Source organism: Triticum aestivum, chromosome 7B (genome assembly GCF_018294505.1).
Source record: "Triticum aestivum cultivar Chinese Spring chromosome 7B, IWGSC CS RefSeq v2.1, whole genome shotgun sequence".
Lineage (NCBI taxonomy): Eukaryota > Viridiplantae > Streptophyta > Magnoliopsida > Poales > Poaceae > Triticum > Triticum aestivum.
In genome coordinates, this window is record NC_057813.1 from 501,763,797 (window position 1) to 501,787,473 (window position 23,677).

A 23,677-nucleotide genomic window follows, 5' to 3' on the forward strand; every position below is an offset into this window, starting at 1 on the left:
AGAAAGTGGATGTCTTCGGGGCCATTGTGAAGAAAGAAACCTAAAGAGAAAAAGAACAAATTTGCCGGCTTAAATTAAGCCGGAGGAAGAGCACTATAACACATATGCAGAATGGCAACTTAAAAAGGGACCTAATGGTATATGACTAGCTACATCGGGTTATGTAAGCCGCCATGAACAGATGGATATCTATCAAAGAGTGAAGCTTCCTAAAGTGTTGAATCTAACTACAACTGGTGATATAAGCCGCCATGACCAGATTGATTTATCAGGAAGGAAAATTTTTGTTAAGTACTGGACAAACAAGTTTCACATATTACAATTGTAATTTTGGATCAGTGGCAGTTCAGAAAAAAGAAAATAAATCAAAACCTAAAAACAGTGCAGGGGAGTTCACAGGTTCTGATGAGATCTTTTATGAAGGAAAAGGGTCCGCTGGCATTGAAGGCAAGGACAAAACTACTACCGCGCAAGTTATATACTATCTTAAGATCAAAGGATGCTAGGGTTGAAGAACTACGAAGAACTACGAAGAACACGAGGAACTGTAGAAACCCTAATGCGATCTGGAGCGTAGAAGGAGGAGCGCTTACATAGGCAGGTGAACTTCGGTGGAGCGACATCGGTCTCTGGTCCGCTCAGGTTGATGCAGCGAGCGAGGACAAGGAGGACGGTGTGCTTCGCGGCGGTGGCGGAGCTCAAGTAGAAGGAGAGTCGCGAGAGGAGGAAGACGAAGGAAATGGGGGGATGAGAAGAGGCATTTCGACCTTATTTATAAGGAAAAAACGAGGAGGCCAAAACATGGTTATCCAGCTGCACGGGCGCCTCGATTCTCGGGACATCTATTAAAGATAAAGATCCATTAAGATATATGGGATATTGTGTTAATTAATGATAGGTGACGCCATGGCGGGTTACCACAAGTCCAGAAGATGATGTCATGGCGGGTTATGAGTTCTCGCACAAATAAAGAAGGGAAGATTTTTTCTAAGTGCTGAAGATTGACATGAACCAGTTCAAGTCAACCTCGGGCCTAATGTTGGGGATATAACTATTAGGTATGACCCGCCCAGGAGACCGGGTTATACCTATGTAGATTCATGATATGAAGCCCACGAGGATATTGAAGATGGCGGTTCACAAGCAAGGGCCCAAGGCCCAAGGGCGACATAAGGCCCGTAGGGGTAATCCGCCATATATGTAAGACATGTATTGTAAGGCATGTATAGATAGTCACCGAGCCGGACACATTGTCTATGAGCCGGCCGGGACTCCATGAGCCGCTGGGTGTCAACCTGTGTATATAAAGGGACGATTCGGCGGCGGTTCAAGGCAAGAGACAACAAATCGAAAGCTAGGTCAAGCGGATTCTCTCCCTAGTAATTGAGACATAAGCAATACCACCTCAAACTGGATTAGGCCTTTACCTTCACCGCAAGGGGCCGAACCAGTATAAACTCCTGTGTCATGTGTCCCATTTAACCCCTTTAAGCTAACCTAGTTGCGATGGCTCCATGTCTAAGTCCTCACACTAGGACATCTGCCGTGACTATTCCACGACAGGACCTAAGCATGCAACCAAGGAGACAGATTTGAATTTTCAACCAATTTATATGCATTAGAGCATGTGCATGTAGTTCATATTTGAATTATGCACATAAATGCATTAAAAGGTCAATTAATGCATAAAAATGTCCAAACGAACCCCGAAAAATTCCAAAATTTAACACAACACTCTTGTTGTTCTATGTTGACACTAGAGCAAAAATTGAAATCAAGAAGAGGCAGTAGATATCATTTCGTCCAGAAAGGTGAAACGTTCCCTACCGTAACCATGAGGCTTGTTGCGAGAATCTCTGGTTTGTGAGAAGCTTATACCCCAACCTGCCCCAAATGGGACAATATTTTTACCCCTGCATGTTGCTGCCGTTCCATGATAGCATGTCAACTTTCATGAATTTCAGACTAGTTTTTGATTTACTCAAATTTTAAAACTGTGTATCTCAATGTTAGCGTCCGAGCGACAGTGGCAAAGGTGTTTGACATTCATTACCATTTCTTGCATGGGACCTAAGGTTGCAACCAAGGACACACATTTGATTTTTCAACCAGTTTATATGCAATGGAGCAGGTGCATGTAGTTCAAATTTGAATTATGCACATGAATGCATAGAAAACTCAGTTATTGTATAAAAATGTCCACGTGAACCCCGAAATATCCCAAACAATTGAACAACACTCCTTTTATTCTATGTTGACACGAGAAATTTTTTGAAAGTAAGAAGATGCAACAAATATCGTTTCGTCCCCCAAGGTGGCACATTCCCTACCGAAACCATCATGCTTATTGTGAGAGAAGCTCTGGTTTGCGAGAAGCTTATACCAAAACCTGGCCCAAATGGGACAATATTTTTTTACCCCAGCATCATGATGCCGTTCCATGATAGCATGCCAAGGTTGATGGATTTTAGACGAGTTTTGTATTTACTAGAATTACAAAATCAAGCACCTCAACGTTTGCCGAAGAGCCACGGTGTCGTGGTGTTTGAAATTCATCCCCATTTCTTGAGTGGGACATAAGCATCAACCCATAGACACATTTATCATTTTACAACCCATTTTGGTGCACCGGAGCATGTGCATGTGGTTTAATTTTGAATTGTGCACCTGAAATGCCTAGAAAACCAAGTTACCGTATAAAAATGTCCAAACGAACCCTGAATAATTCCAAATTTTCTGACGACACACCTATAGTTGCATGTTCACTACAGATAGAAGTTCTAGCAATTCAAACACCATCCTTTGCAGGTGTGATCCCATTATGTAATTCAAATCAAGATGAAAAATCAAGTGGATCCCACATAGTTTATTATCACCAACCATGTGAGATGCAGTACAAAAAATCCTGGAGCACCGTGGTGTATAGTATGCCTATGGCTTACGCGAGAAGGTGCGTCGGCTACAGGGAAATTGGAACCAAAAAATTTGATGTTCAAACTCATCACACACGGGTTAATCTATACGTATCGTTTGTGATGTTCACATATCGTACATAGTTCTGAATAAGGGACCGTGTCTGATGACACTTTGCGCGCCAATTTTTTTGCTCAAGCGATTCCAAATGTTTGGCTTCCGTGGAAATATCTACCTCCCCGCCCCTCCTCCTTACCAAAAGCCACATTTCGCCTGTTTCCACCTTCCTTTCCAAGTCTAAACCTTCACTCCTTGCTTGCAGAGTCGCCTCCTCCCTGGTGACCCTCCTTCACGCTGCTCGGCCTCGCCTATCCAGACAGGCAATCAACACCTGACCCCCATCCTCCTCCTCCTTTCACATCCCACATGCCCCGACCGCCGGCGCGAGCGCGACACCTTCCACCCAAATCACCGACCCCTCCACCAAATAAGCGCCGCCCTAAGCCATGGTGCACGCAGTATAGCCTCAATCGCGGCCGCATGCGAAGAAGCAAATCACGGAGAAGCAAATTGCGGCCACACGCATGGATGAGTTCGCGATGGCCGTCATTCATGCCGACCCCCAGATCTTGGAGGAGCACCTTGCCATTTGCTAGCTACGCCGGTTAAGCATGCTCGGTTTACCCGTTGCGTGTGCTGCTCCTGCCTTTCCATAAGAAATTCTAGTGAATTGTGCTATCTACTTTTACCATGCAATCTGTTGCTCTAGTGTATACGTTCTATATGTCGTGCAATGTGGTGCTCAATTATTAACTGTTTGGTTAATTAGTTGTCGTGTTCAGTTAACTATTTGGTTCAATTCTGCAAATGTGATGTTCAATTCTTCAGGGTGCAATTTTGTATTGTCTTCCATATGAGAAATAAATCGAATTTTTCTTTACAAAATACATGAGAAACAAATCCAATTGCTATATTTCCAAGTTGTCAAGCATGCTTGGTTTGGTTAACTGTTTGATCTTCTAGTATGTTATACATTGTGTAATGTGGTGCTCACTTAACGTTTGGTTCATTTGTTGTGGTGTTTAGTAACTGTTTGGTTCCATTCTACAATGCGATGTTCAATTGTTGTGGGTGCATTCTGTTATTGTATACCATGTGAGAAATAAATCAAATTTGGCTGTACTAAATACATGAGAAACAAATACAATAGCTATATTTCCAAGTTGTCAAGCATGCTTGGTTTGGTTAACTGTCTGATCTTCTATTAGGAGTACGTTATATTATGCAGTGTGGTGTTCAGTTAATGTTTGGTTCATTTGTTGTGGTGTTTAGTTAACTGCCTGGTTCAATTTTGGAATGCAATGTCCAATTGTTGTGGGTAGAATTTTGTATTATTCTCCATATGAGGAATAATTAAATTTGGCTGCACTTAAAACATGGGAAACATATACAATTGCTATATTTCCTAGTTCTTAATGATGCTTGGTTTGGATAAATGGGTTTTCCATGTGGCTTGAATTAATCTAATGAATCTGCAATGTGCTTATTTTTCATCAACATGTTTTACTAATAGTATGCGAACCCTCACTTAACTTGAGCACTAACTACCTTATATGTGTTGCAGGGAAGCAATGGGAAGCACTGAGGTTTACAATCGAGGTTTGTACATGCATAGTCGTTTGTCTAATAGCACATTATTGTGCAATTACAGGAACCATTCTAATACTTAAGTTTTAAACAATTTGGTCTTGCACATGTAGGTCCTGCTGTGAGAGGTTTTGACCCACTGTTCGACCCTTTTTGTATATGGGGAAATGAGTTGTCCATGAATATCAGTCAAGTCAAGAAACTCAGAAAGATTGTTAGGATAAAGAAATTAGCAACAAAAAACAACAAGATCTTTGTCTGCACAATGAAGAAGACATCAGTTCACTACAGGATGGTACTAACTATTATACCTTGTCTTTTTTATTCCTTTGCCCCATTTCCAATATAGAGAAGATATTTATGCACATCCTTGTTTTTAGGCCTTTCCAAAATAGTTCACTGATGATTACCTCTCAAACCACCTGTATGTTCAGGAGGCGAGGAAGGTATTCATGCAACACCCACGGTTCAATATTGAAGTGTTCCTGAAGAGGACGAAGAATGGACGGCCAATCATCCACAAGCACTAGCCTAAAGTTGCAAAGACCTTCAACATCAATGAAGGCTCAATATTCACCTTCCGCTTCAGCAGTTTTCGTGATGAGATGCATCTGTCTATGTATGTCTATGATGCTAATTTCGAAAGGTTCTAGATGTTGCATGTGAAACTTGGTGCTGGTGCAGTTGTGTAATGAGGTAGCTGAGTGCTGAAGCTATATCATGTTGTACTCTGATGTATTTCAATTATCAAATTCTGCTTCCTTAATGTGGGAATGAAATATATTATGTGTTTAATATGAATGTCAATTAGATTAATAAATGAATTATTAATAATCGGGCAGTTAGCCTGCTAATGGAGAATTAGCCTGCTAATTGGTTTTTGCTATTGCAAATGGTTATTGAGAAAATACCATGGGCGATGACCTAAGGCAATGCACATAGTTTCTAGGAATAAACCGTGTTGGATTGATGAAAATCACACATGACATTCTCTTCCAAACTATTTGTGCTAGGCCACCTTCCCCAAATGTTTACCGCATAAATACCATGTGTGATGGAGAGGCTTTGCCACACAGTTTCTTCTATGGACCGTGTGTGATGCATTCAGTAACGCAAACGATAAAGTTGTTAATTGTGTGCGATGGGAACGCTATCACAAACGATTTTACGGGGAAAATTCTGTGTGGTGTACCTACGAACGGAAACGTTTTCCTTGCATCGACTGTGTGGGATGTATATACGAACGAAAACGTTTAGCGGGGACTGAGTGTGTGGGATGTACTTACGACCGGAAACGATTTCACCTATATAATTGTATTTTTAGCACTACTATACATATAACCGTATTTACTCGCTCGCCGGTCGCACACGACCTCATTTTGCCGAGCGTGTGTGCCAGGAGGGCATAACCCCGATGGTTTCTGGGTTATGTGGGAAGGACCCGCCCTATCGCCCACACTCACTTGGCAACGGTTCTATATGCCATCGCAGAAAGGGGTTAAAAACCGTTTGTATAGCACCGACGCGTACCCGTGCATGGCTAAACATGCTAGGCACGTCAAGTTTAACCCAAGTATTCTGCATGTGCAAAACTGTCTTACACCCGTTCCATGTGACACTACAAAAAAAAGACACATCCGTGACATTTTGGGATGAACGAATTTCTTTTCTGTCATAATTATGACACTTCTATGTCGATAATTGTGACAAAAACCTGGTATCATCATAGATGTGGTGGGCTCCTACTTCTATGACAAAAAATCATGACAAAAAATGGGCTTTTCGTCCTATGCGGGCTGGAGACACAGCTGCATGACATTATTTGGGCCGTCCATGATGGAAAAAACCGTGGTAGAAGCGAGGGTGAGGAAAATTTCGGGGAGTTCACGGTTACGGTGGGTGGTCGCGGGCCGAGCGATGCGTGTTTCCCTCGTACACGTATGCGCGTGTGTGCAAGGCATTGGGCTCTAACTGAACCCGAGCGAGGCGTTGGGCTCTAATTGAACCCGAGCGATTGCACTAGCTACGTTACGGAACCCGAGTGATTTCTTCGCTACTGCTGCTAACTGAAGCCGATCGAACCCTACTGCCTCCTTCCCTTGATGGACAGTGAGCATTGTTGGGGGGGGGGTGGATGAACAGTTCCCGGTGGGGGTGGATGAACAGGACCCCATGGTGTTGCCTCTGGATGAACATGACCCCGATCGAGCCGGTTGGAGCTGGATGAACAGGACCCCGTGGAGGGCTGGATGAACAGGACGACCCCGTGGAGGGCTGGTTGAATAGTAGCCGGTGGAGGGCTGGTTGAACAGTAGCCGGTGGAGGGATGGATGAACAGGAACCCGTGAAGAGGGTTGGTTGAACAGTAGCGGGTGGAGGCTGGATGAACAGGAGCCCGTGGATGAACAGTCATAGGTGGAGGCTGGAGGAGGTCGATGGTGGATGAACAGTAGCCCATGGAGGCTGGAGGAGGTCGACAGTGGAGATGAATAGTAGCCCGTGGAATCCCGTTTTGTGATATGCCACACCCCTCCCAATGAACAGGACCCCCGTTTCGACCGTAGCGCTCCAACACAAGTCTGTTTCCTTCGTTTTGCGGTACGCCACACCCCTCCCGATCAACAGGACCCCGTTTCGACCGTAGGAGGTCCAACAGAAGTACATTTCCTTCATTTCGTGGTACGCCAGACCCCTCTCTATGAACAGGATCCCGTTTCGATCGTGGCTGGTCGAAGACAAGGCCATTTCCTCCGTTGTGCGGTACATCAGGCCTTGTTTCCATCGGCTATTCCGTCCAAGCCCTCACGATGAACATGACAACACATTCTGTTCTGACCCAGCCGGTTGGCTCCCCATGAACACGACGACGATGTATTTTCTATGTTCTGACCTAGCCATGTACACGAGCCCTGGCCGTACGTATGCGCGAGTAGGCATTTGAGACCCCGCCTGTATGTACGTACGTGGACGTATTTTCTTTCTTACACACTGGCCGTTGTACTTACATGTACATGCTACGTGCGTGCCTCTACTATGACACGTGCGCGCCTCTACATCGACCAGTATGTACGTACACGTTCGCGACCAGAATGAGAATGCTATGTACACTTCGACCAGGTGGGTCCCGACTGTTAGGCACTTCCTTGCGTGCGAAGATGTAGCTAGTGGGTTCCAGCAGTCAGGGGGCGAATCTTTTTTTGCCGGACGCACTTCCTTGCGTGTGAAGATGTAGCTAGTGGCCCCAGTAGTCAGGGGGGAAACGATTTTTCATGAAATACGGTGGCCCGTCCGGTGGGTCCCTGTTGTCAGGTGGAGGAATCATTATTTTCCGCGTAATAAGGAGGCACTTCCTTGCTGCGGCCGTGGACCCAGCTGTCAGCCTCTCCACGTACAGTACTCTTCCGATGGAAGTCGTTCCTTGACCACGTTGACCACGTCACATTTTGTTGCATGCACGCATCCATGGGCGTGGTGCGTCCCCACTATCAGCCTCTCACATACTGTCATCTTCCGATGACTCTCGGTTGTTGACCAATTGACCACACCGTGCCAAGTGTACCAAGGCCGGTGGACGACGGCGAGGCCCTAGACTGGAATGACCCGGAGATGGGGAAGACGTGGCAGTGGAGTCGCAGATGGAGAGGAGTGGGAAACTTGACTGGTTTGGGTGCGCGACAGCACAACCACGGTGCCGCCCACGGGAGACAGGAGCAAGAAGAGAGGTTGAAGAAGGAGCACGGCTATTGGATTAACATCAACCGGTCCAGCTGCTAGAATCATTTGTTGATTAAGTTGACAAAGCCCTACGTACACGTACGCTTCGTAGGCCCACAAGTCAGCCACCAAATCTGACGGGTCCCAGCTGTCAACGGGAGGAATAATTTTTTTCACATAACAAGGAGGCACTTCCTTCCGTGCGAAGATACTACCAGTGGGTCCCAGATGTCACAGGGAGGACACATTTTTTTAGCTTAATAAGGAGGAACTTTCCTTGTGCGCGACCATGGACCTCATGGGTCTCAGCCGACAGGCTCTCCACGTACAGTCCTCTTCCGATGACTCTTGTTTGTTGACCACGCCACACCGAGCGTAGTGAGGCGGTGGACGACAGTGAGGCCCCAGACGGGAACGACTCGGAGATGGGTGTCGGTGTCAAACCGGCGGATCTCAGGTAGGGGGTCCCGATCTATGCATCTTAGGCTGATGGTAACAGGAAGCAAGGGACACAATGTTTACCCAGGTTCGAGCCCTCTTGATGGAGGTAAAACCCTACTTCCTGCTTGATTAATATTCAAGATATGTGGAATACAAGAGTAGATCTACCACGAGATCGTAGAGGCTAAACCCTAAGAGCTAGCCTATGATGGTATGATTGTAATTGTGATCGGCCTTCTAAGGACCATGCTCTCTGGTTTATATAGACACCGGAGATCTAGGGTTTACATGGAGTCGGTTACAAGGAAGGAAACATAATATCCGGATCGCCAAGCTTGTCTTCCACGCAAAGGAGAGTCCCATCCGGACACAAGCCGAAGTCTTGAGTCTTGATGCTTCTATAGTCCGGACGATGAATATAGCCCGGCTGTCCGGATACCCCCTTATCAGGACTCCCTCAGTAGCCCCTGAACCAGTCTTCAATGACGATGAGTCCGGCGCGCAGTCTTGTTTTCGGCATTGCAAGGCGGGTTCCTCCTCTGAATACTCCAAGGTTATCATCGAACACATAGGTCGTGTCCGGATCTGCAAAATGATCTTCACATACCCTTAGCATAAATCCGTTCTGCTGGCAATCTTCGTACGTCGTGCCCTTGCATCATGGCCTGGTCCAACACGAACCAGCGTTTCCTACTCCACCTCGACTCGCGTTGCGAGGCGGTTTTATCGGCACGTCCTGCCAAAGCAGAGATCATGTCCCTCTTAATACGAGATCTTTCATCAATATGGGCATATGTGACCCCACGGTGACCGTTGGTATAATTCTGTGTATTTTAGATAAGCCTCAAGCGGTCACGCTAAGGACTCTTGGTATTCATCCCTTTTATAAAGGGGCCAAGGCCTACGCCTCGTTTCCACCTCTCCTGCTCCTTCTCGCACCTCGAGCTCCATCGCCCAAAACCTAAGCTCCAACACCCCAGATCCTCCAGTATGTCCGGATCCGACGTAGCAGGCCGGTGGGTGGCCTCCTCGATTCAGGAGGAGGATATTGCAAAGCTTAGGGAGATCGTATACCCGACCGCTGATATCCAACACATGCTTCCCGCTCCCGGGCAAGTCATCCCCACGCCAGAGCCCAACGAGAGCGTCGTGTTTACTCCTCACTTCCTTCGAGGCCTAGGACTCACCCTCGACCCCTTTGTGAGGGGGCTCATGTTCTAGTATGGCTTGGATTTCCATGATCTGGCTCCAGACACCATCCTCCACATCTCGTATTTCATTATTGTGTGCGAGGCTTTTCTCCACGTCAACCCACACTTCGGCTTATGGATAAATACCTTCAATGTGAAGCCGAAGATGATCGAGGGGCGACATGTGGAGTGCGGAGGCGCCGTAATAAGCAGGAACGCTGATGCCCCATGGCCAGAGGGTTCTTTTCCGGAAGTATCCGATGTATGGAAACGGAGATGGTTCTATGTCACTGCTCCCAGAGGCACAAAGTGGGTAGCTGCCCCCGAGTTCCGCTCTGGCCCCCCATCACAGTTGGCGTCTTGGACCGATGTGGGACGGAATTATGGGCCTGCTGGCGATGTACCAGAACTGCAGAACCGCATCCGGGAGCTTATCAGGAGGGACATAAATCTTGTCAGCATAATTCAAGTAATGCTAGTCCGGCGGATGTTGCCGTGCAAACGTCGGCCTCTCCGTATGTGGGAGTTTAATCCGGAGGATCCGCAGACCATTAAGCACTTCTTTGGCCTGACGCTCGAAGGAATGTGTAAATTGTTCTTCGGACCACAAGCAAATTGTCCGGACACTATAGAGGATGCGGGCCTAAGCTGCAATCGCCTAGATGACCAAGTACGTAACCTTGAAGCCGGACACTTCATTTATATTTATTATAACCATTATTCTGAGAATCCTTCCATGGCCAGGAATGGCTCAATAAGGCGGAGAGAATCAGGTGTCCGGCGCCACTTCCCGAAGGCTCGCCTGGTCCCACTATTGCAAAGATGCTGGACCAGGCGCTCAGCAAAATCCCTTCAGGGAAAAGCAAAGGAAAGGGCAGTGAAGCCGGACTTCACGCGCTACGCATCCAGACCGGGGAAATCGCTACCCATCCTATGGAGGATAGCAGGAAAGGGGAGGCCAAAGCCTCCTCCCCACGCGGGAAGAAGAGGGCCGCCTCCGAAGACTTGGAGGCGGAGACACCCAAGCAAGGGAAGAAAACATTACCAGAGGGCTCTGCCGCGACGGGCACCCTCACCGCATCATGCCCACCAATGGGCCAGCCCTCCACCGAGCCGTAAGTTATTAATTAATTCAAAAGTGTGATGTTACTCCGAGATCCATTACCAGGACTTTGTCTTTTGTAGTCCAGCAAGCAGCTCTTCTCAACAGAGTTTGTCTTCGGGGGACCTCCGTTCGGAGATGATGGAGAGTGAGACTCCACCCACCTCTCCGTCTCATGAAGCACGCGACACAGAGGTGTCTTCACTGAGGAGTCTGGACCCGCCGAAGCCGGAGGTTAATATGTCAGCCGCCCTGAGCCCGGAGTGTTTGACTTCAACGGGGGGCGATGAGAAGGGTCCGACACAGTTCAGTGTCCGGCAGGACATACTGACGGGCCGTTTGGAGCGAGCCGCGCTCTTGGAGGAGCACCGCTCTTTAATGAGCATGGTGCTCACCAAGATTTCATCCGCTACCGGCGGTTTGAATGAGGCATTTACAAGCCTGCTCAAAGGCTTTGAGGTATGTAGAGAAAAATGCGCAATTTATTGATTATGAAGCACGCGCTAGGAGTGCTCCCTATAGATAGTAGCCCCTGAGACTCTGGTTGCCCGCTGTAGGCGGCAAACGGGGGATCATATATTAATGGCTGTGCCGTTAATGTGCGCAGGTATACAAGGATCCGGCAGCCGGCCAGTCTGTTGAAGCTGCCGAACTACTGAGGCAGATCGGATCAATTGATGCCGATATCACGCTGGTGAATAAGCGGTTGGAGGAGTCACATGGTACGTGCTCGGCTTCCCTTATTATGATGTATAGGGAAATCCAAGAGGGGCAGAATATTAATGCCATGTGTTTGCACTGCAGATGGTGCTGCTGCCATGGAGGCCCTGAGGGCGGAACTTGCTCAAGCCAAGGAAGAAGCTCGGGCTAGCAATGCGGTTTCCCTAAAGGCGGCTGAAGAATTGAGAGCCGAACAGGCTGCTCATCGCCGAAGCGAGGAAAAGATGGCCGAAATGGCTGGGGAGTTAAAAAATGCCGCCGACCGGTACTCACTCCTTGAAAAGGAGAATAAGGCTAGTTCGGCTGAGGTGGACAAGGCATGTAATGCCGCCAAGGAGATTCGGACTGAAATCCGGAGTATGCGGGAGGAGCTCCAACAGGCTGACAAAATCATGGCTGGGGGCTCGTACTTACTGCGGATGAAGTTCTTGGATCCAAAGTATGCTCCCCTGGCGGGTCGCATGAGTCCTGCAGACGCATATGCGGACTTGGTGAATAGTACAGCTGACGCTGTCAAGTTCTTCGAGGGTCAAGGTGATGAAGAAGTGGAGAAGCTTTTCTGGTCGCAGTTCAATGCTCCCACTCGCCCGCTGCCACTGAATGAGAAGGTAGCTGCTATGGTGGAGCTCCACAGGCTGTCCGTACTTGCAATGCGGTCTGTAATATACCATCTTTGGCCAATGGGGCCTAAGCCGGACAGCTACTTTGGTTTGGTGCAACAATTCCTTGGAGCCGTGTCCCGGATTGACGCCATGAGGAGGTCAGCGTGCATAGAGGGTGCACGGATGGCTCTAGCCCGCGTTAAAGCCTACTGGACGGATATGGAGGCCACTGTAATAGCAAGCCAGGATCCGGCGGGAGGCCAACATCCGGCCGAGCACTACTTGGCGCAAGTCATGGAAGGTGCCCGCCTGATAGAGGCGCATGGCTCGAAGAGTGTTATATTCGAGTGATAATTCGAATCATTGTAGAAAACAATGTTTAGTTTAATTATGAGGCTATGTTTATACTTTTCCCCGGAAGTATGATTGTCCCCCCTGTGCGGCCGTTCTTATATGTATAAGTAGTCCGAAAGATAGCAATTGTTGGCTTCAGCCCCCACACATATAATGCGGGGGTGTTCGCAAAAAATATGCTTAAGCACACTTGATCCAATGTCTTGGTCCATTAAGGAGGTGACCGCACGTCGAACTAGGCAACCGAACTATATAGCTGTAACACTTTCGCTTAGCTGTGGGAGTATAATGGTGGGGCTACTATGTAGCCCCTGGTACCTTCACGTGCATCCGAATACGGGCGCGTGTGTACATGGCCGGGAAACGGCCCTTCGTTAAGGCGGAGGAATCTTTAGGGGTTCCGGTGAGTCTTTGAGTGGTTGAACGGTCTCTCGCTGTATCATGACGGTCAGTTTTCGGCTTTCTCTACTGAGGCGCTCATCCGGAATAACCAGGGCACAATCATAGTAGTTCTCCTTTGGCCTGCCTTAGCCGGATGATAGCGAAACGTAAGGCGGCAAACCCAGGAGCCGGGCGAACCCAACATTTGACCAAAGACATGATTCGGAGCTGATGCATATACGGCCAAACTCATGACGCCGAACACTCCCAAGGGCATTCGGTATTTTGTAAAAGAAGATAGGCTGACAAGAGCCTATTGTAAGCCCTTTATTTCTAGGTACGTGCAATTTAGTCTGCCGTGGCCAAATGCCAAAAACGGCAGTATCCTCTGTGGGTATAGAACCCATGGGATGGTTTAAACAACAAGAGGCAGTAGAAAAGGTTTACACAGGGGCTTAATCTAAAAAGAAACCTGTTGCACGGGGCCCTGCTGCACGTCTGTGCCTTTGTCTCCGTTGTGCCATATCCTGGAAGGGTATCGCGTGAACGTTGTCTGTAAAAAAAAGAAAAACTCGTAGGAGGGTGCAATGTAAGTATGCAATTAATAATAAAAGTGTAAGCTGTTGGCCTGCCAATAAGGTAGAGCCAAGCGTGGGACTGTATTAAGTATAGACAGCCCCTGGTTTCCATTATGGGATTACATATACGGTGCCCTGTTTGAATTTATCCGGGCTACTGGACTCGTCTAACCGTGTCTGTGGTCGTAATGACCAATCATGTTTTCTAATACTGGAGGCCACTTATAGTTCGGCCGCCAGGGCCGTCGCGTATTCCTCTACGCGTGAAGGGCGCTCTATGACTCCGCTAACGGTGATGACGCCACGGGGACGGGGCATCTTAATTGTAAGGTGGCCATAGTGTGGCAATGCATTGAAGCGAGCGAAGGCCGTTCTTCCTAGCTATGCGTGATAGCTGCTTTGGAAGGGTGCGACAGTGAAGAGCAGCTCTTCGCTTCTGGAGTTGCCTGGGGAGCCGAATGTTACTTCCAGCACGACGGAGCCCCTGGCGCAGGCTGCAGCGCCTGGCATCACCCCTTCAAAGGTGTTGTTGCTTTGTTTAATTTTGGATGGGTCTATCCCCATTCTGCGGACAGTGTCCTCGTATATTAAATTAAGACCACTCCCGCCGTCCATGAGGACACGGGTGAGACGGTATCCGTCGATTATTGGTTCAAGCACCAAGGCCTGTCATCCTCCTCGCCGAATTGTAGTTCGGCCGTCCATGTGATCGAAAGAGACCGGACAAGACTTCCAGTAGTGAGACGTGGGTACGGCGGGCTCTACATCATGCGCTTCTATGGGCGCGCATTCATGCCCTCTCGTGGATGTGTGAGTCGCGTGGATCATGTTTACTGTTTTAACCTCTGTCGGGAATTTTTCTGTACCCCAGTGTTTGGCTGGTGAGGTTCATCCTCCTCTTCGCTTGGTGTGCCCCTCCCCTTGTGTTCGACATTTAATTTTCCGGCCTGCTTGAAGACCCAACAATCTCTATGGGTGTGGTTCGCAGGTTTCTCCGGGGTGCCATGAATTTGGCATAGTCTATCCAGGACTCTGTTCAGACCGGACGATCCATCTTTACTGCCTTTGAATGGCTTCTTTTGCTGATCAGGTCAAGATCCCTTGAATTCGGCGTTGACTGTCGTGTTGTCCGGGCTCTCTTCCTTGTTTTGGCGTTTGTTTTTATTACGCAGTGGCTTCCTGTTGCCATCCCTTAGTTCGGATGTGCCGGGGTCGCTGGTGCCTTTACGGGCCAGCCAGCTATCCTCACCCGCGCAAAAGCGGGTCATAAGGCTTGTTAAGGCTGCCATTGTCCTTGGCTTTTCTTGGCCGAGGTGTCGGGCGAGCCATTCGTCACGGATGCTGTGTTTGAAAGCCGTTAAGGCTTCAGCGTCCGGACAGTCGACAATTTGATTCTTCTTAGTGAGGAATCTGTTCCAAAGCTTGTGGGCAGACTCTCCGGGCTGTTGGATTATGTGACTTAGATCGTCTGCATCCGGAGGCCGGACATAAGTCCCTTGAAAATTGGCCCTGAAAGCGTCTTCGAGTTCCTCCCAACTCCCAATTGAGTTTTCGGGGAGGCTTTTCAACCAGTGTCGAGCTGGTCCCTTCAACTTGAGGGGAAGGTATTTGATGGCGTGGAGGTCATCCCCACGAGCCATGTGAATATGCAGGATAAAATCCTCGATCCATACCCCTGGGTCTGTCGTGCCGTCGTATGCCTCTATGTTCACAGGTTTAAAGCCTTGTGGGAATTCATGGTCCAGTACTTCTTCGGTGAAGCACAGGGGGTGAGCAGCCCCTCTGTATCTGGACGCATTGTGGCATGTAGTCGGCTGTTGTTGTGTCCGGTGTTGATTCCGAACTAGTATCTGGCTTGTATGAGCATTTGGGTGACCAAAGTCCTTCGCTGGGGTGTGTCTTCTAGATCCATATATGGACCTGGCTGCACCGGCCTTCTTATCCGGATGCTCGCGTGGATCGTGCGCAGTGTCTGCAACCGCTCTGTTATGGTTGTGAAGCGGTACGTCTGGTTTCTTGGTCGAATCTTCTTTTGGTGGAACGGCCGCATCGTCGAATTCTAGCAGTAGCTTGCGCTTCAGATAGCTTTTCGTATGGCGGTCATCGCCATATCTTTCTTCGGTGTCTAGCACTTTATTCCATCTTCGGCTGAGCTTTTCCTGTGCGGCCTTGAGCCGTTGCTTCTGCTTTTTTAGACTTCTTGCGGTGGCCAGAAGCTTTCTGTGGAGGTTGTCTCGTTCCACTTGTTCGTCCGGGATGATGAATGCATCATCGTCTGGACTGTCTTCCTGTTCTGGGGCGGCATCATGAGCTCGTCCCTCTGGATCATTGTGATCGGGTATTGGCTCCGAACTTGATTTGGCGTGACCTGGCTCGTCCTACTCCATCGTTGGGTCCGTGTGGTCATTATTGCTTTTGGAGTTTGCGGGTATATCAACCTTTCTTGCACTCTTGTCGCAATTTTTGCCATTGCTAGACTTTGAGCGGCGTCTGTGCCGCCATTTTGGCTTTTGCCCGGGTGTTTTATCTTGCGGGTAATCACTGTCGTCCTTATTGGGCGTATCTACCATGTATATATCGTGTGACAAGGTAGTAGTCCCGTGCCCCGGGGATTTTGGAGCTTCTCCTGCATCATCGTCCATACCGTCGATGTCTTCGGAGTCGAAGTCATGCACGTCGGTTAAAGCTTCGATCGTGGCAATGAAGTGGGTGGTGTGTGGGCATCGAATGCCTTCATCGCCTGCTTCCCACTCGGGCCGGACATAATTCGGCCCAGAGTCTCCTGACAAAGAGAGACACCTTACCGAGTTCAACATGTTGCTAAAGGGAGAGTGCTGAAAGATGTCCGCAGCTATAAACTCCATTACCGAAGCCCAACCTGGCTCGGCTGGCTCAAGAGCGAGCGGACCGGGACCAACAACCGGATATGAGTCCGGGGGCCCAGGGTAACAGGCCTCCACAGAGGTGGGACATGTTTTCGGCTCCACCACCGATGAGTGTGGCCTGCGGGGCGGGGTCCATCCCTCCGTCCATAGGAAACGCGACCTGCCCTGGATGTAGATCTGGGGCTGCTTCAGGGATGATGTCCCGAGCATTGTCCGACTGCAGGTCTAGGCCATGCTCGTCGTGACTGTCCGGCATTCCTGGCGCAGGCTCGACTCCGCCGAAGATCAAGTCTCCGCGGATATCTGCCATGTAGTTCAAGTTTCCGAACCTGATGTGGTGGCCAGGGGCGAAGCTATCGATCTGCTCCAACCGGCCAAGCGAATTGGCCCGCAGTGCAAAGCCGCCGAACACAAAGATCTGTCCGGGGAGAAAAATCTCACCCTGGACTGCATTGTTGACGCTTGAAGACGCCATCAAGCCTCGAAGCGACGACACAGAGGAACTCTCAATGAAAGCACCAATGTCAGTGTCAAAACCGGCGGATCTTGGGTAGGGGGTCCCGATCTGTGCGTCTTAGGCTGATGGTAACAGGAAGCAAGGGACACAATGTTTACCCTGGTTCGAGCCCTCTCGATGGAGGTAAAACCCTACTTCCTGCTTGATTAATATTGAAGATATGTGGAATACAAGAGTAGATCTACCATGAGATCGTAGAGGATAAACCCTAAGAGCTAGCCTATGTTGGTATGATTGTAATTGTGATCGGCCTTCTAAGGACCATGCTCTCCGGTTTATATAGACACCGGAGAGCTAGGCTTTACATGGAGTCGGTTACAAGGAAGGAAACATAATATCCGGATCGCCAAGCTTGTCTTCTACGCAAAGGAGAGTCCCATCCGGACACGAGCCGAAGTCTTGAATCTTGACGCTTCTATAGTCCGGACGATGAATATAGTCCGGCTGTCCGGATACCCCCTTATCCAGGACTCCCTCAATGGGAAGACGCGGCAGTGGAGTCACAGATTGAGAGGAGGAGAAGGGTTGTAACTGGTTCTGGTGCGGCGTGGGGCTGCAGTCGGTGGAGAATAATAGGAGGTGTGGAGGGGTGGAGGGATAGCCTGGCCGGCGGTGGGGTAGCGCTTTGCAGCGATGCGTGCTAAGCAGAGCCGCTAGCCGGCGGAGGCCGGACCAGGCAGTCCTAGCGACACTAGAGGAAGAAGACGAGAGATTAAAGGTGCATGTCGGCCGTTGGATATAAATCCAATGGCTATGGATGTCATAATCATTTGTTGACCAAGTTGACAACGCCGTGTGTAGGCTTCGACATATTGGCCCGCATGCCAGCCTGCAAAAATGTGGCATATATTTAACCCATGTTTTCTAGAATGCACATTCCATTTGCTGGGCTGGGTGAACAAATAATTTCGCGTCAATGCGGCCCATTTATATTTTCTAAGAAATCCTAGCCCATTTGCACTTCCTAGAAATACACGAATTAGCTGGGCTCGTTATATATATAATGTTATGTTAGAAGGAGCAATTAATATCAGAAAATAAACCGGAGAGGCACATTTTTTATATATAAAATTAACAAATTAGCGAGTTATTGCTCAAAATAAAAATGAGTGCATTATTATTACATTGGTCCTTAAAATCTTCGCAAGCTTTTGTACGCAATCACCAGGATTTTCCTTGGCTGTGAGTCAAAAATAACCAGGATTTTCCTTGCCAACTTTTGTTAAACATTTACTTTTATAAGTTAATAACACGTGGGATGTTTTTATAATGTATATATAAGTCTCTACAACATATATGATAATAGTAATAATATAAATATATATAATGTGGTGAGAAGGGAAAACATAAATTGGACACATCATTATTATTCTTATATATCGATAAATAGAACAGAGACCTGCGTTTTATTAAAAATATACATTGGGCTGACGATCTTTAAGAAAATACATAGGCCGGTATGGACCTCAAAAAATAAGTTAAAACCACTGTCTCCGTATGTCGTGGGCTACTCATGTTAAAATACAAAACCTAGGCCTAGCTGATACTTGTTCGCCCTCTGGAAAAAAATGATACCAGCTAGATCCCCGAGCGAACTGGATTAAAGAGGGGGCTGGCGGCACGACTGAAGAAGCACATCAGGAGTGATTTTTTTCTTTAGTGGATGGCTCTCGATGGCGTTTTTTTTACTTGCCTCAACACCATACAACTTGTATTTTTAGCCTCCCAGTTCGTGGTGGACCAGCAGCCCATTTGCCGGGCGGACCAACCTACGGAAACGAGCACTCGATTTTTCATCAAGCTCCCAAAACAATGCAATACTATGTTTGTTTTGAGGCCGAAAATATTATGGCAGGGGTTGAGCGGGGGAGGGGGGAAGACAGAGCAAAAAGATTAAAAAGAGCTGATGCGCCGTTGCTACCCTAACTAAGAATGTGCAATTCTTCTCAGGAAGAAGGTGTGCCGTTGACACCCACACGTCACATATCCCACAGTAGGCATACTAACGAGTTCACACACAAGTACAACAGAAAAGGTAAACATTCGTATCAAACTCAGGTTCATAGGACACGTTCATATTAATAGCCAACATTCATAATCAACAACTCAAAAGATTCATATATACACAAGTTCAGCATGTCTATGCATTCAAATGATTGATAGATCACACGACAATATTCATAGATAATTCACAAAAAGATTCAGATATACACATGTTCAGTATGTTTATGCATCCAAATGATTGAGATCGCAACCAATATGGTCCATGGACAAACTTTAATTACCTAGGGTACAGAGTGGTAAATGGTGTTCAGTCGGAGGTAACTCTTGCTAAAATTAATGCTTGTACGAGTAAACTTTCAAGTACATAAGAGGCAACATAGACAATCTGAACTTTGCTTGTAGGTTTATCCTCAAATACTGGCCTCGTGCCGAGGGAGGTTTGAGCAACTTGGCCACTACTTTCATCCAACTAGTTTACTGGCTCATCTTGGTCCTGTAGCTTGCCAAAATTCTACATTGCAGACAAGAAAGGAGGCAGTTGAGAAAATGAACCACCCAAATTTTTTGTGTAGTTCAACTGAAATGGAGCATCCCTGGCATGCAGAATGATTAAGTGCCAGATGAATATACGCGTCAACCGACTTATCTGGAATCTTTAGACTCCATGCCATACAGTTCACTACCATATCTCCCAATAACCAAAAGTCACAAGTTGGGACCAAAGACTAGACTGTGTTTTTCTGGGCGATGCGCCAAGCAATATTTTTGGCGTTCACTCTCCTAATACTTGGAGTTTGACAACTGGTTGACGCCGGTTGATACTTTGAATGAATATAGGCACTTCTTCTTGTCAACATCGATGCTTGTCTGAGTGAACTTTGGAGTACATAGCAGCAGCATTAGTATCTGTCCATCTGATCTTTTGTGCAGTTCTACTGAAATCATCCAATTCAATGATTTGCCTACGAGTTCAGGCTCCAAGTTACTCTTTTATAAAATCAGCAAACAGTAGCACAGTACCAAATTACCAATACATGACAAGCACAATAATCAGGATAAAGACCAGTACCAACCTGTGTGAGGTAGCATATCAATTACTATTTCCTTTGACTGGAAGCCGAGATAAGCGAGGCGACTGACAACAAAGGAAGGAAGCAGGCCCAGATTAGCGACTGACAGGAAATGACAGAAGTTGTCGAGGCAATGAAGCACCCAAAGTTTTTGTGCAGTTCCACCAAAATCGAGCATCCTTGTTAGCACATATATTGAGAGAGTGAGATTACTGTAATAGTGGGACTAGTTGATGAAACATACACTAACAAATAGAAGCATCCTCATTATCTTAATGGGTCAAGTTAGCAACATAGTAGTCTTGCTTAAAGAGAGGTATTAGTTATTTTATCAGTGCCAATTAGCTCCACACTCAAAGCATTGCCATGTATCATAGGTTGCGAAACTTTAACGTGCAAACATAAAGGAGTTTCTCATGACAGTAGCACGATACAAATAGAGATGACAACAAACTAATATGGATGAAGGCCTTAGGCCCGTACCAACCTGAGGAAAAAAAGCTTATTCATGTAGTCCCATAAGAGATGACAAATCACTCACTGGAATCACTCAATAGTATATATTTTGGTGCACTTCAAATGTATGGTTGAAATCACTCTCGTTTACCAGTGTTGAGATTATATCGAAAGATTATCAAGAACTTCCAGCAGAGTTAAAGCACTGGCTGGGATACAGTTCATTGTATTGTCTTGTGTAGTTCCACTAAAATGTATGATTGGCACAACATGATACCTGTTTGCACAAGTAGGAACAAGGTGAAACCTTCATTAGCTTAGGAGAAAGGATAGAAAGACATTAGCATATTACTCTAACAGTAGCATCAAATTCATGATGGACAATACGCAAAACATTGCCTCATTGAACCAATGGCAATAAATTGACATGCAAAACAATAGCACTATTATGTCATGACACTAATAATATTCCCTCCCTGCTCCACCACATGATTCACCTCCATAGACAAACATACACACGTACATGATTCAACATATGGTGCTACTAAAGATTTGTTTAATTCCGACAGGAAAATTAGGTAGCAATAAATTAGTGGTACTTAAGTACTCCTAATTAATTAAGTGAATTTGCAAAAGTGGAAGGGCTCCCTGGAGGATCATCTCACATGTAAGGTACTCATTGTCGGAGCCCTTGAGTGGCCTCGACTGAGGCACTACTAGGAAAAGGGCTATAGATGATATGGACACTAATGGCGCACCAGACATGTGGTGCGCCACTACTATATACTAATGGTGCACCATGTGTTGGTGCACCATTAGTGTCCAAATACTAATGGCGCACCACATCCACGGTGCGCCACTAGTAACAATTTTTTTTACTTTTTTTTCAAAACTAGTAATGGCGCACCAGGGGATAGTGCGCCATTACTAGTTAAACTAGTAATGGTGCACCACTCCCACAGTGCGCCATTACTAACTTGGCCCAAAAATTCCACCGAATCCACCCCCAGTGGACCGCCTTTCAGTTTTAAAAAAATAAAAGAAAATGATGGAAATGTCAAAAAAATAAAAGAAAATAAGTTTCACATGTGATATGTGGTCTAGTTGTTGGGAAAATTTACAAATATGAATTTTAACTTTATTTGCAAAATCTCTCTGGAATTTGTAAAATGGGCATAACTTTTGCATACCCTGTTAAACATTTTCAAAATCCTCAAAAACCTAACAGAAAAAAAGTTACGGGGCTTTCAAGATCTAGAGGCAAAAAAATTCAAAAAATTTCAAACTTACTAGTGGCGCACCGTTTGCTAGGTGTGCCAGTTGTAGCAGAAAAAAATTGGTTTTGAATTTTTTTTCAAAAAATGATACGTAATATGACCGGGAAGTTTGAATTTTTTTTCAAAATTTCATCATACTCATGAACATGAACAAAGTCCTAGACATCAACAAGGTTTAATAGGATTGATATGATAGATATATCAACAGGTGCCTGTTAAGTGAGGTGGTGCTGGGGTTGGATAGAACTGCGAAGTTAAGCGTGCTCGGGCTGGAGTAGTGTGAGGATGGGTGACCTTCCAGGAAGTTTGACCACTTAGTGCGATTTGACTTGAGATTAAGCATATTGGCCCGAGATTAAGCCATAGTGACCCGAGATTAAGAAAAAAAATTGAAAAAAATATTTATGAAAAAATATTTGAAAAAAATTGTTAGTAATGGTGCACTTCTATGTGGTGCGCCATTACTAAGTCAATTACTAAGTCAGATAGTAATGGCGCACCGTGGGCTATACTAATGGCGCACTAGCTGGTGCGCCATTAGTATCTTGTATACTAATGGCGCACCTGTGGTGCGCCATTAGTAAAAAATTCTAACGGCATGGTGCTAGTGGCGCACCTGTAGTGCGCCATAGTAGGCAAAAGAGGTGTGCCCCTAGCAGGCCTTTTTCTAGTAGTGAGGCATATGGCTTCAACAAGATCACCTTGGCACTGTTTATTCTTCTTCTTGTTCTTCCTCTTCATGATCTGTTTCTCTTTCTCCTCACCAGTTGGTGAAACCAAGTGCATGATTGGCCTTCAATTTCAGAATTGGTTTTGTTAGTGAGGGAGTACAAGTGTACTAGTAAAAAATAGCATTATTTTCTCATGGCAGTCACAAAATAGAGATGAACACATGCATTAAATATCATTCTTACCTAAAGGAAGGTAATGGTGCCAATATGGATGGTGAGGATTGGAACACAGATCTCCCTTTGTGCAGTTCCACCAAAATGAACCAACTGTTCCATTCTGATATTCCAGTTAAACAACACAAAAGTCACTTCTTTTAAGAAGTGTTTTGTGCAGTGCACCAAAAGGTCACAACAGCAAGCAGGCGAAATGGATATACCTGTTTGCACAAAAAGCTACAGAGGAAATAGTCAGAGCCTCAAACAATTACAAGCAAAAACATTTGGCTAAACTTGTCATGGCTTATAACAGTGGCATGGCTTCATTTTTACCAGGGACATTAGATTAAGAATAGCTAAATATTTGGTATAAGGGGCATGGGACAGTGGATGCACCAGCAGTCCAGCACCATGTACGTAAACAGGGGCATAAAGTGGTGATTCATAGTTTGTTGCCCCTGAGAAACAAACATCCAAGAAACATATCTGGATTGGTCCCATTTTTGTTCACTCTAGCCACCTACTCCTATGTGTGGATAGCAAATCTAGTCCTGGTCATACCACTGTGTACAACGTTACCCCTATATTTCCCTTTTCGACCAAGAGACTGGTTGGATGACCAGTCTGTACTACTTTCACCCCTTTCCTTCCTGTTTGTACCAAGTCTGATGTACATACTAAATTCCCCCACCCCTACTTTATTTCTTGTTTGAACCAAGTACTCCCTCCGTCCGGAATTACTTGTCATCAAAATGGATGTGTCTAGAACTAAAATACATCTAGATACATCCATTTCAATGACAAGTATTTTCGGACGGATGGAGTACAAGATTCGACTCCATGAAGTAGCTTTACCTCTAACACTAAGAAAAAATGGGCGACGTTGGACCATCCGATCGAGAGGGGCTGAGAGGTAGAAAATGATGCACATGCAGCAAC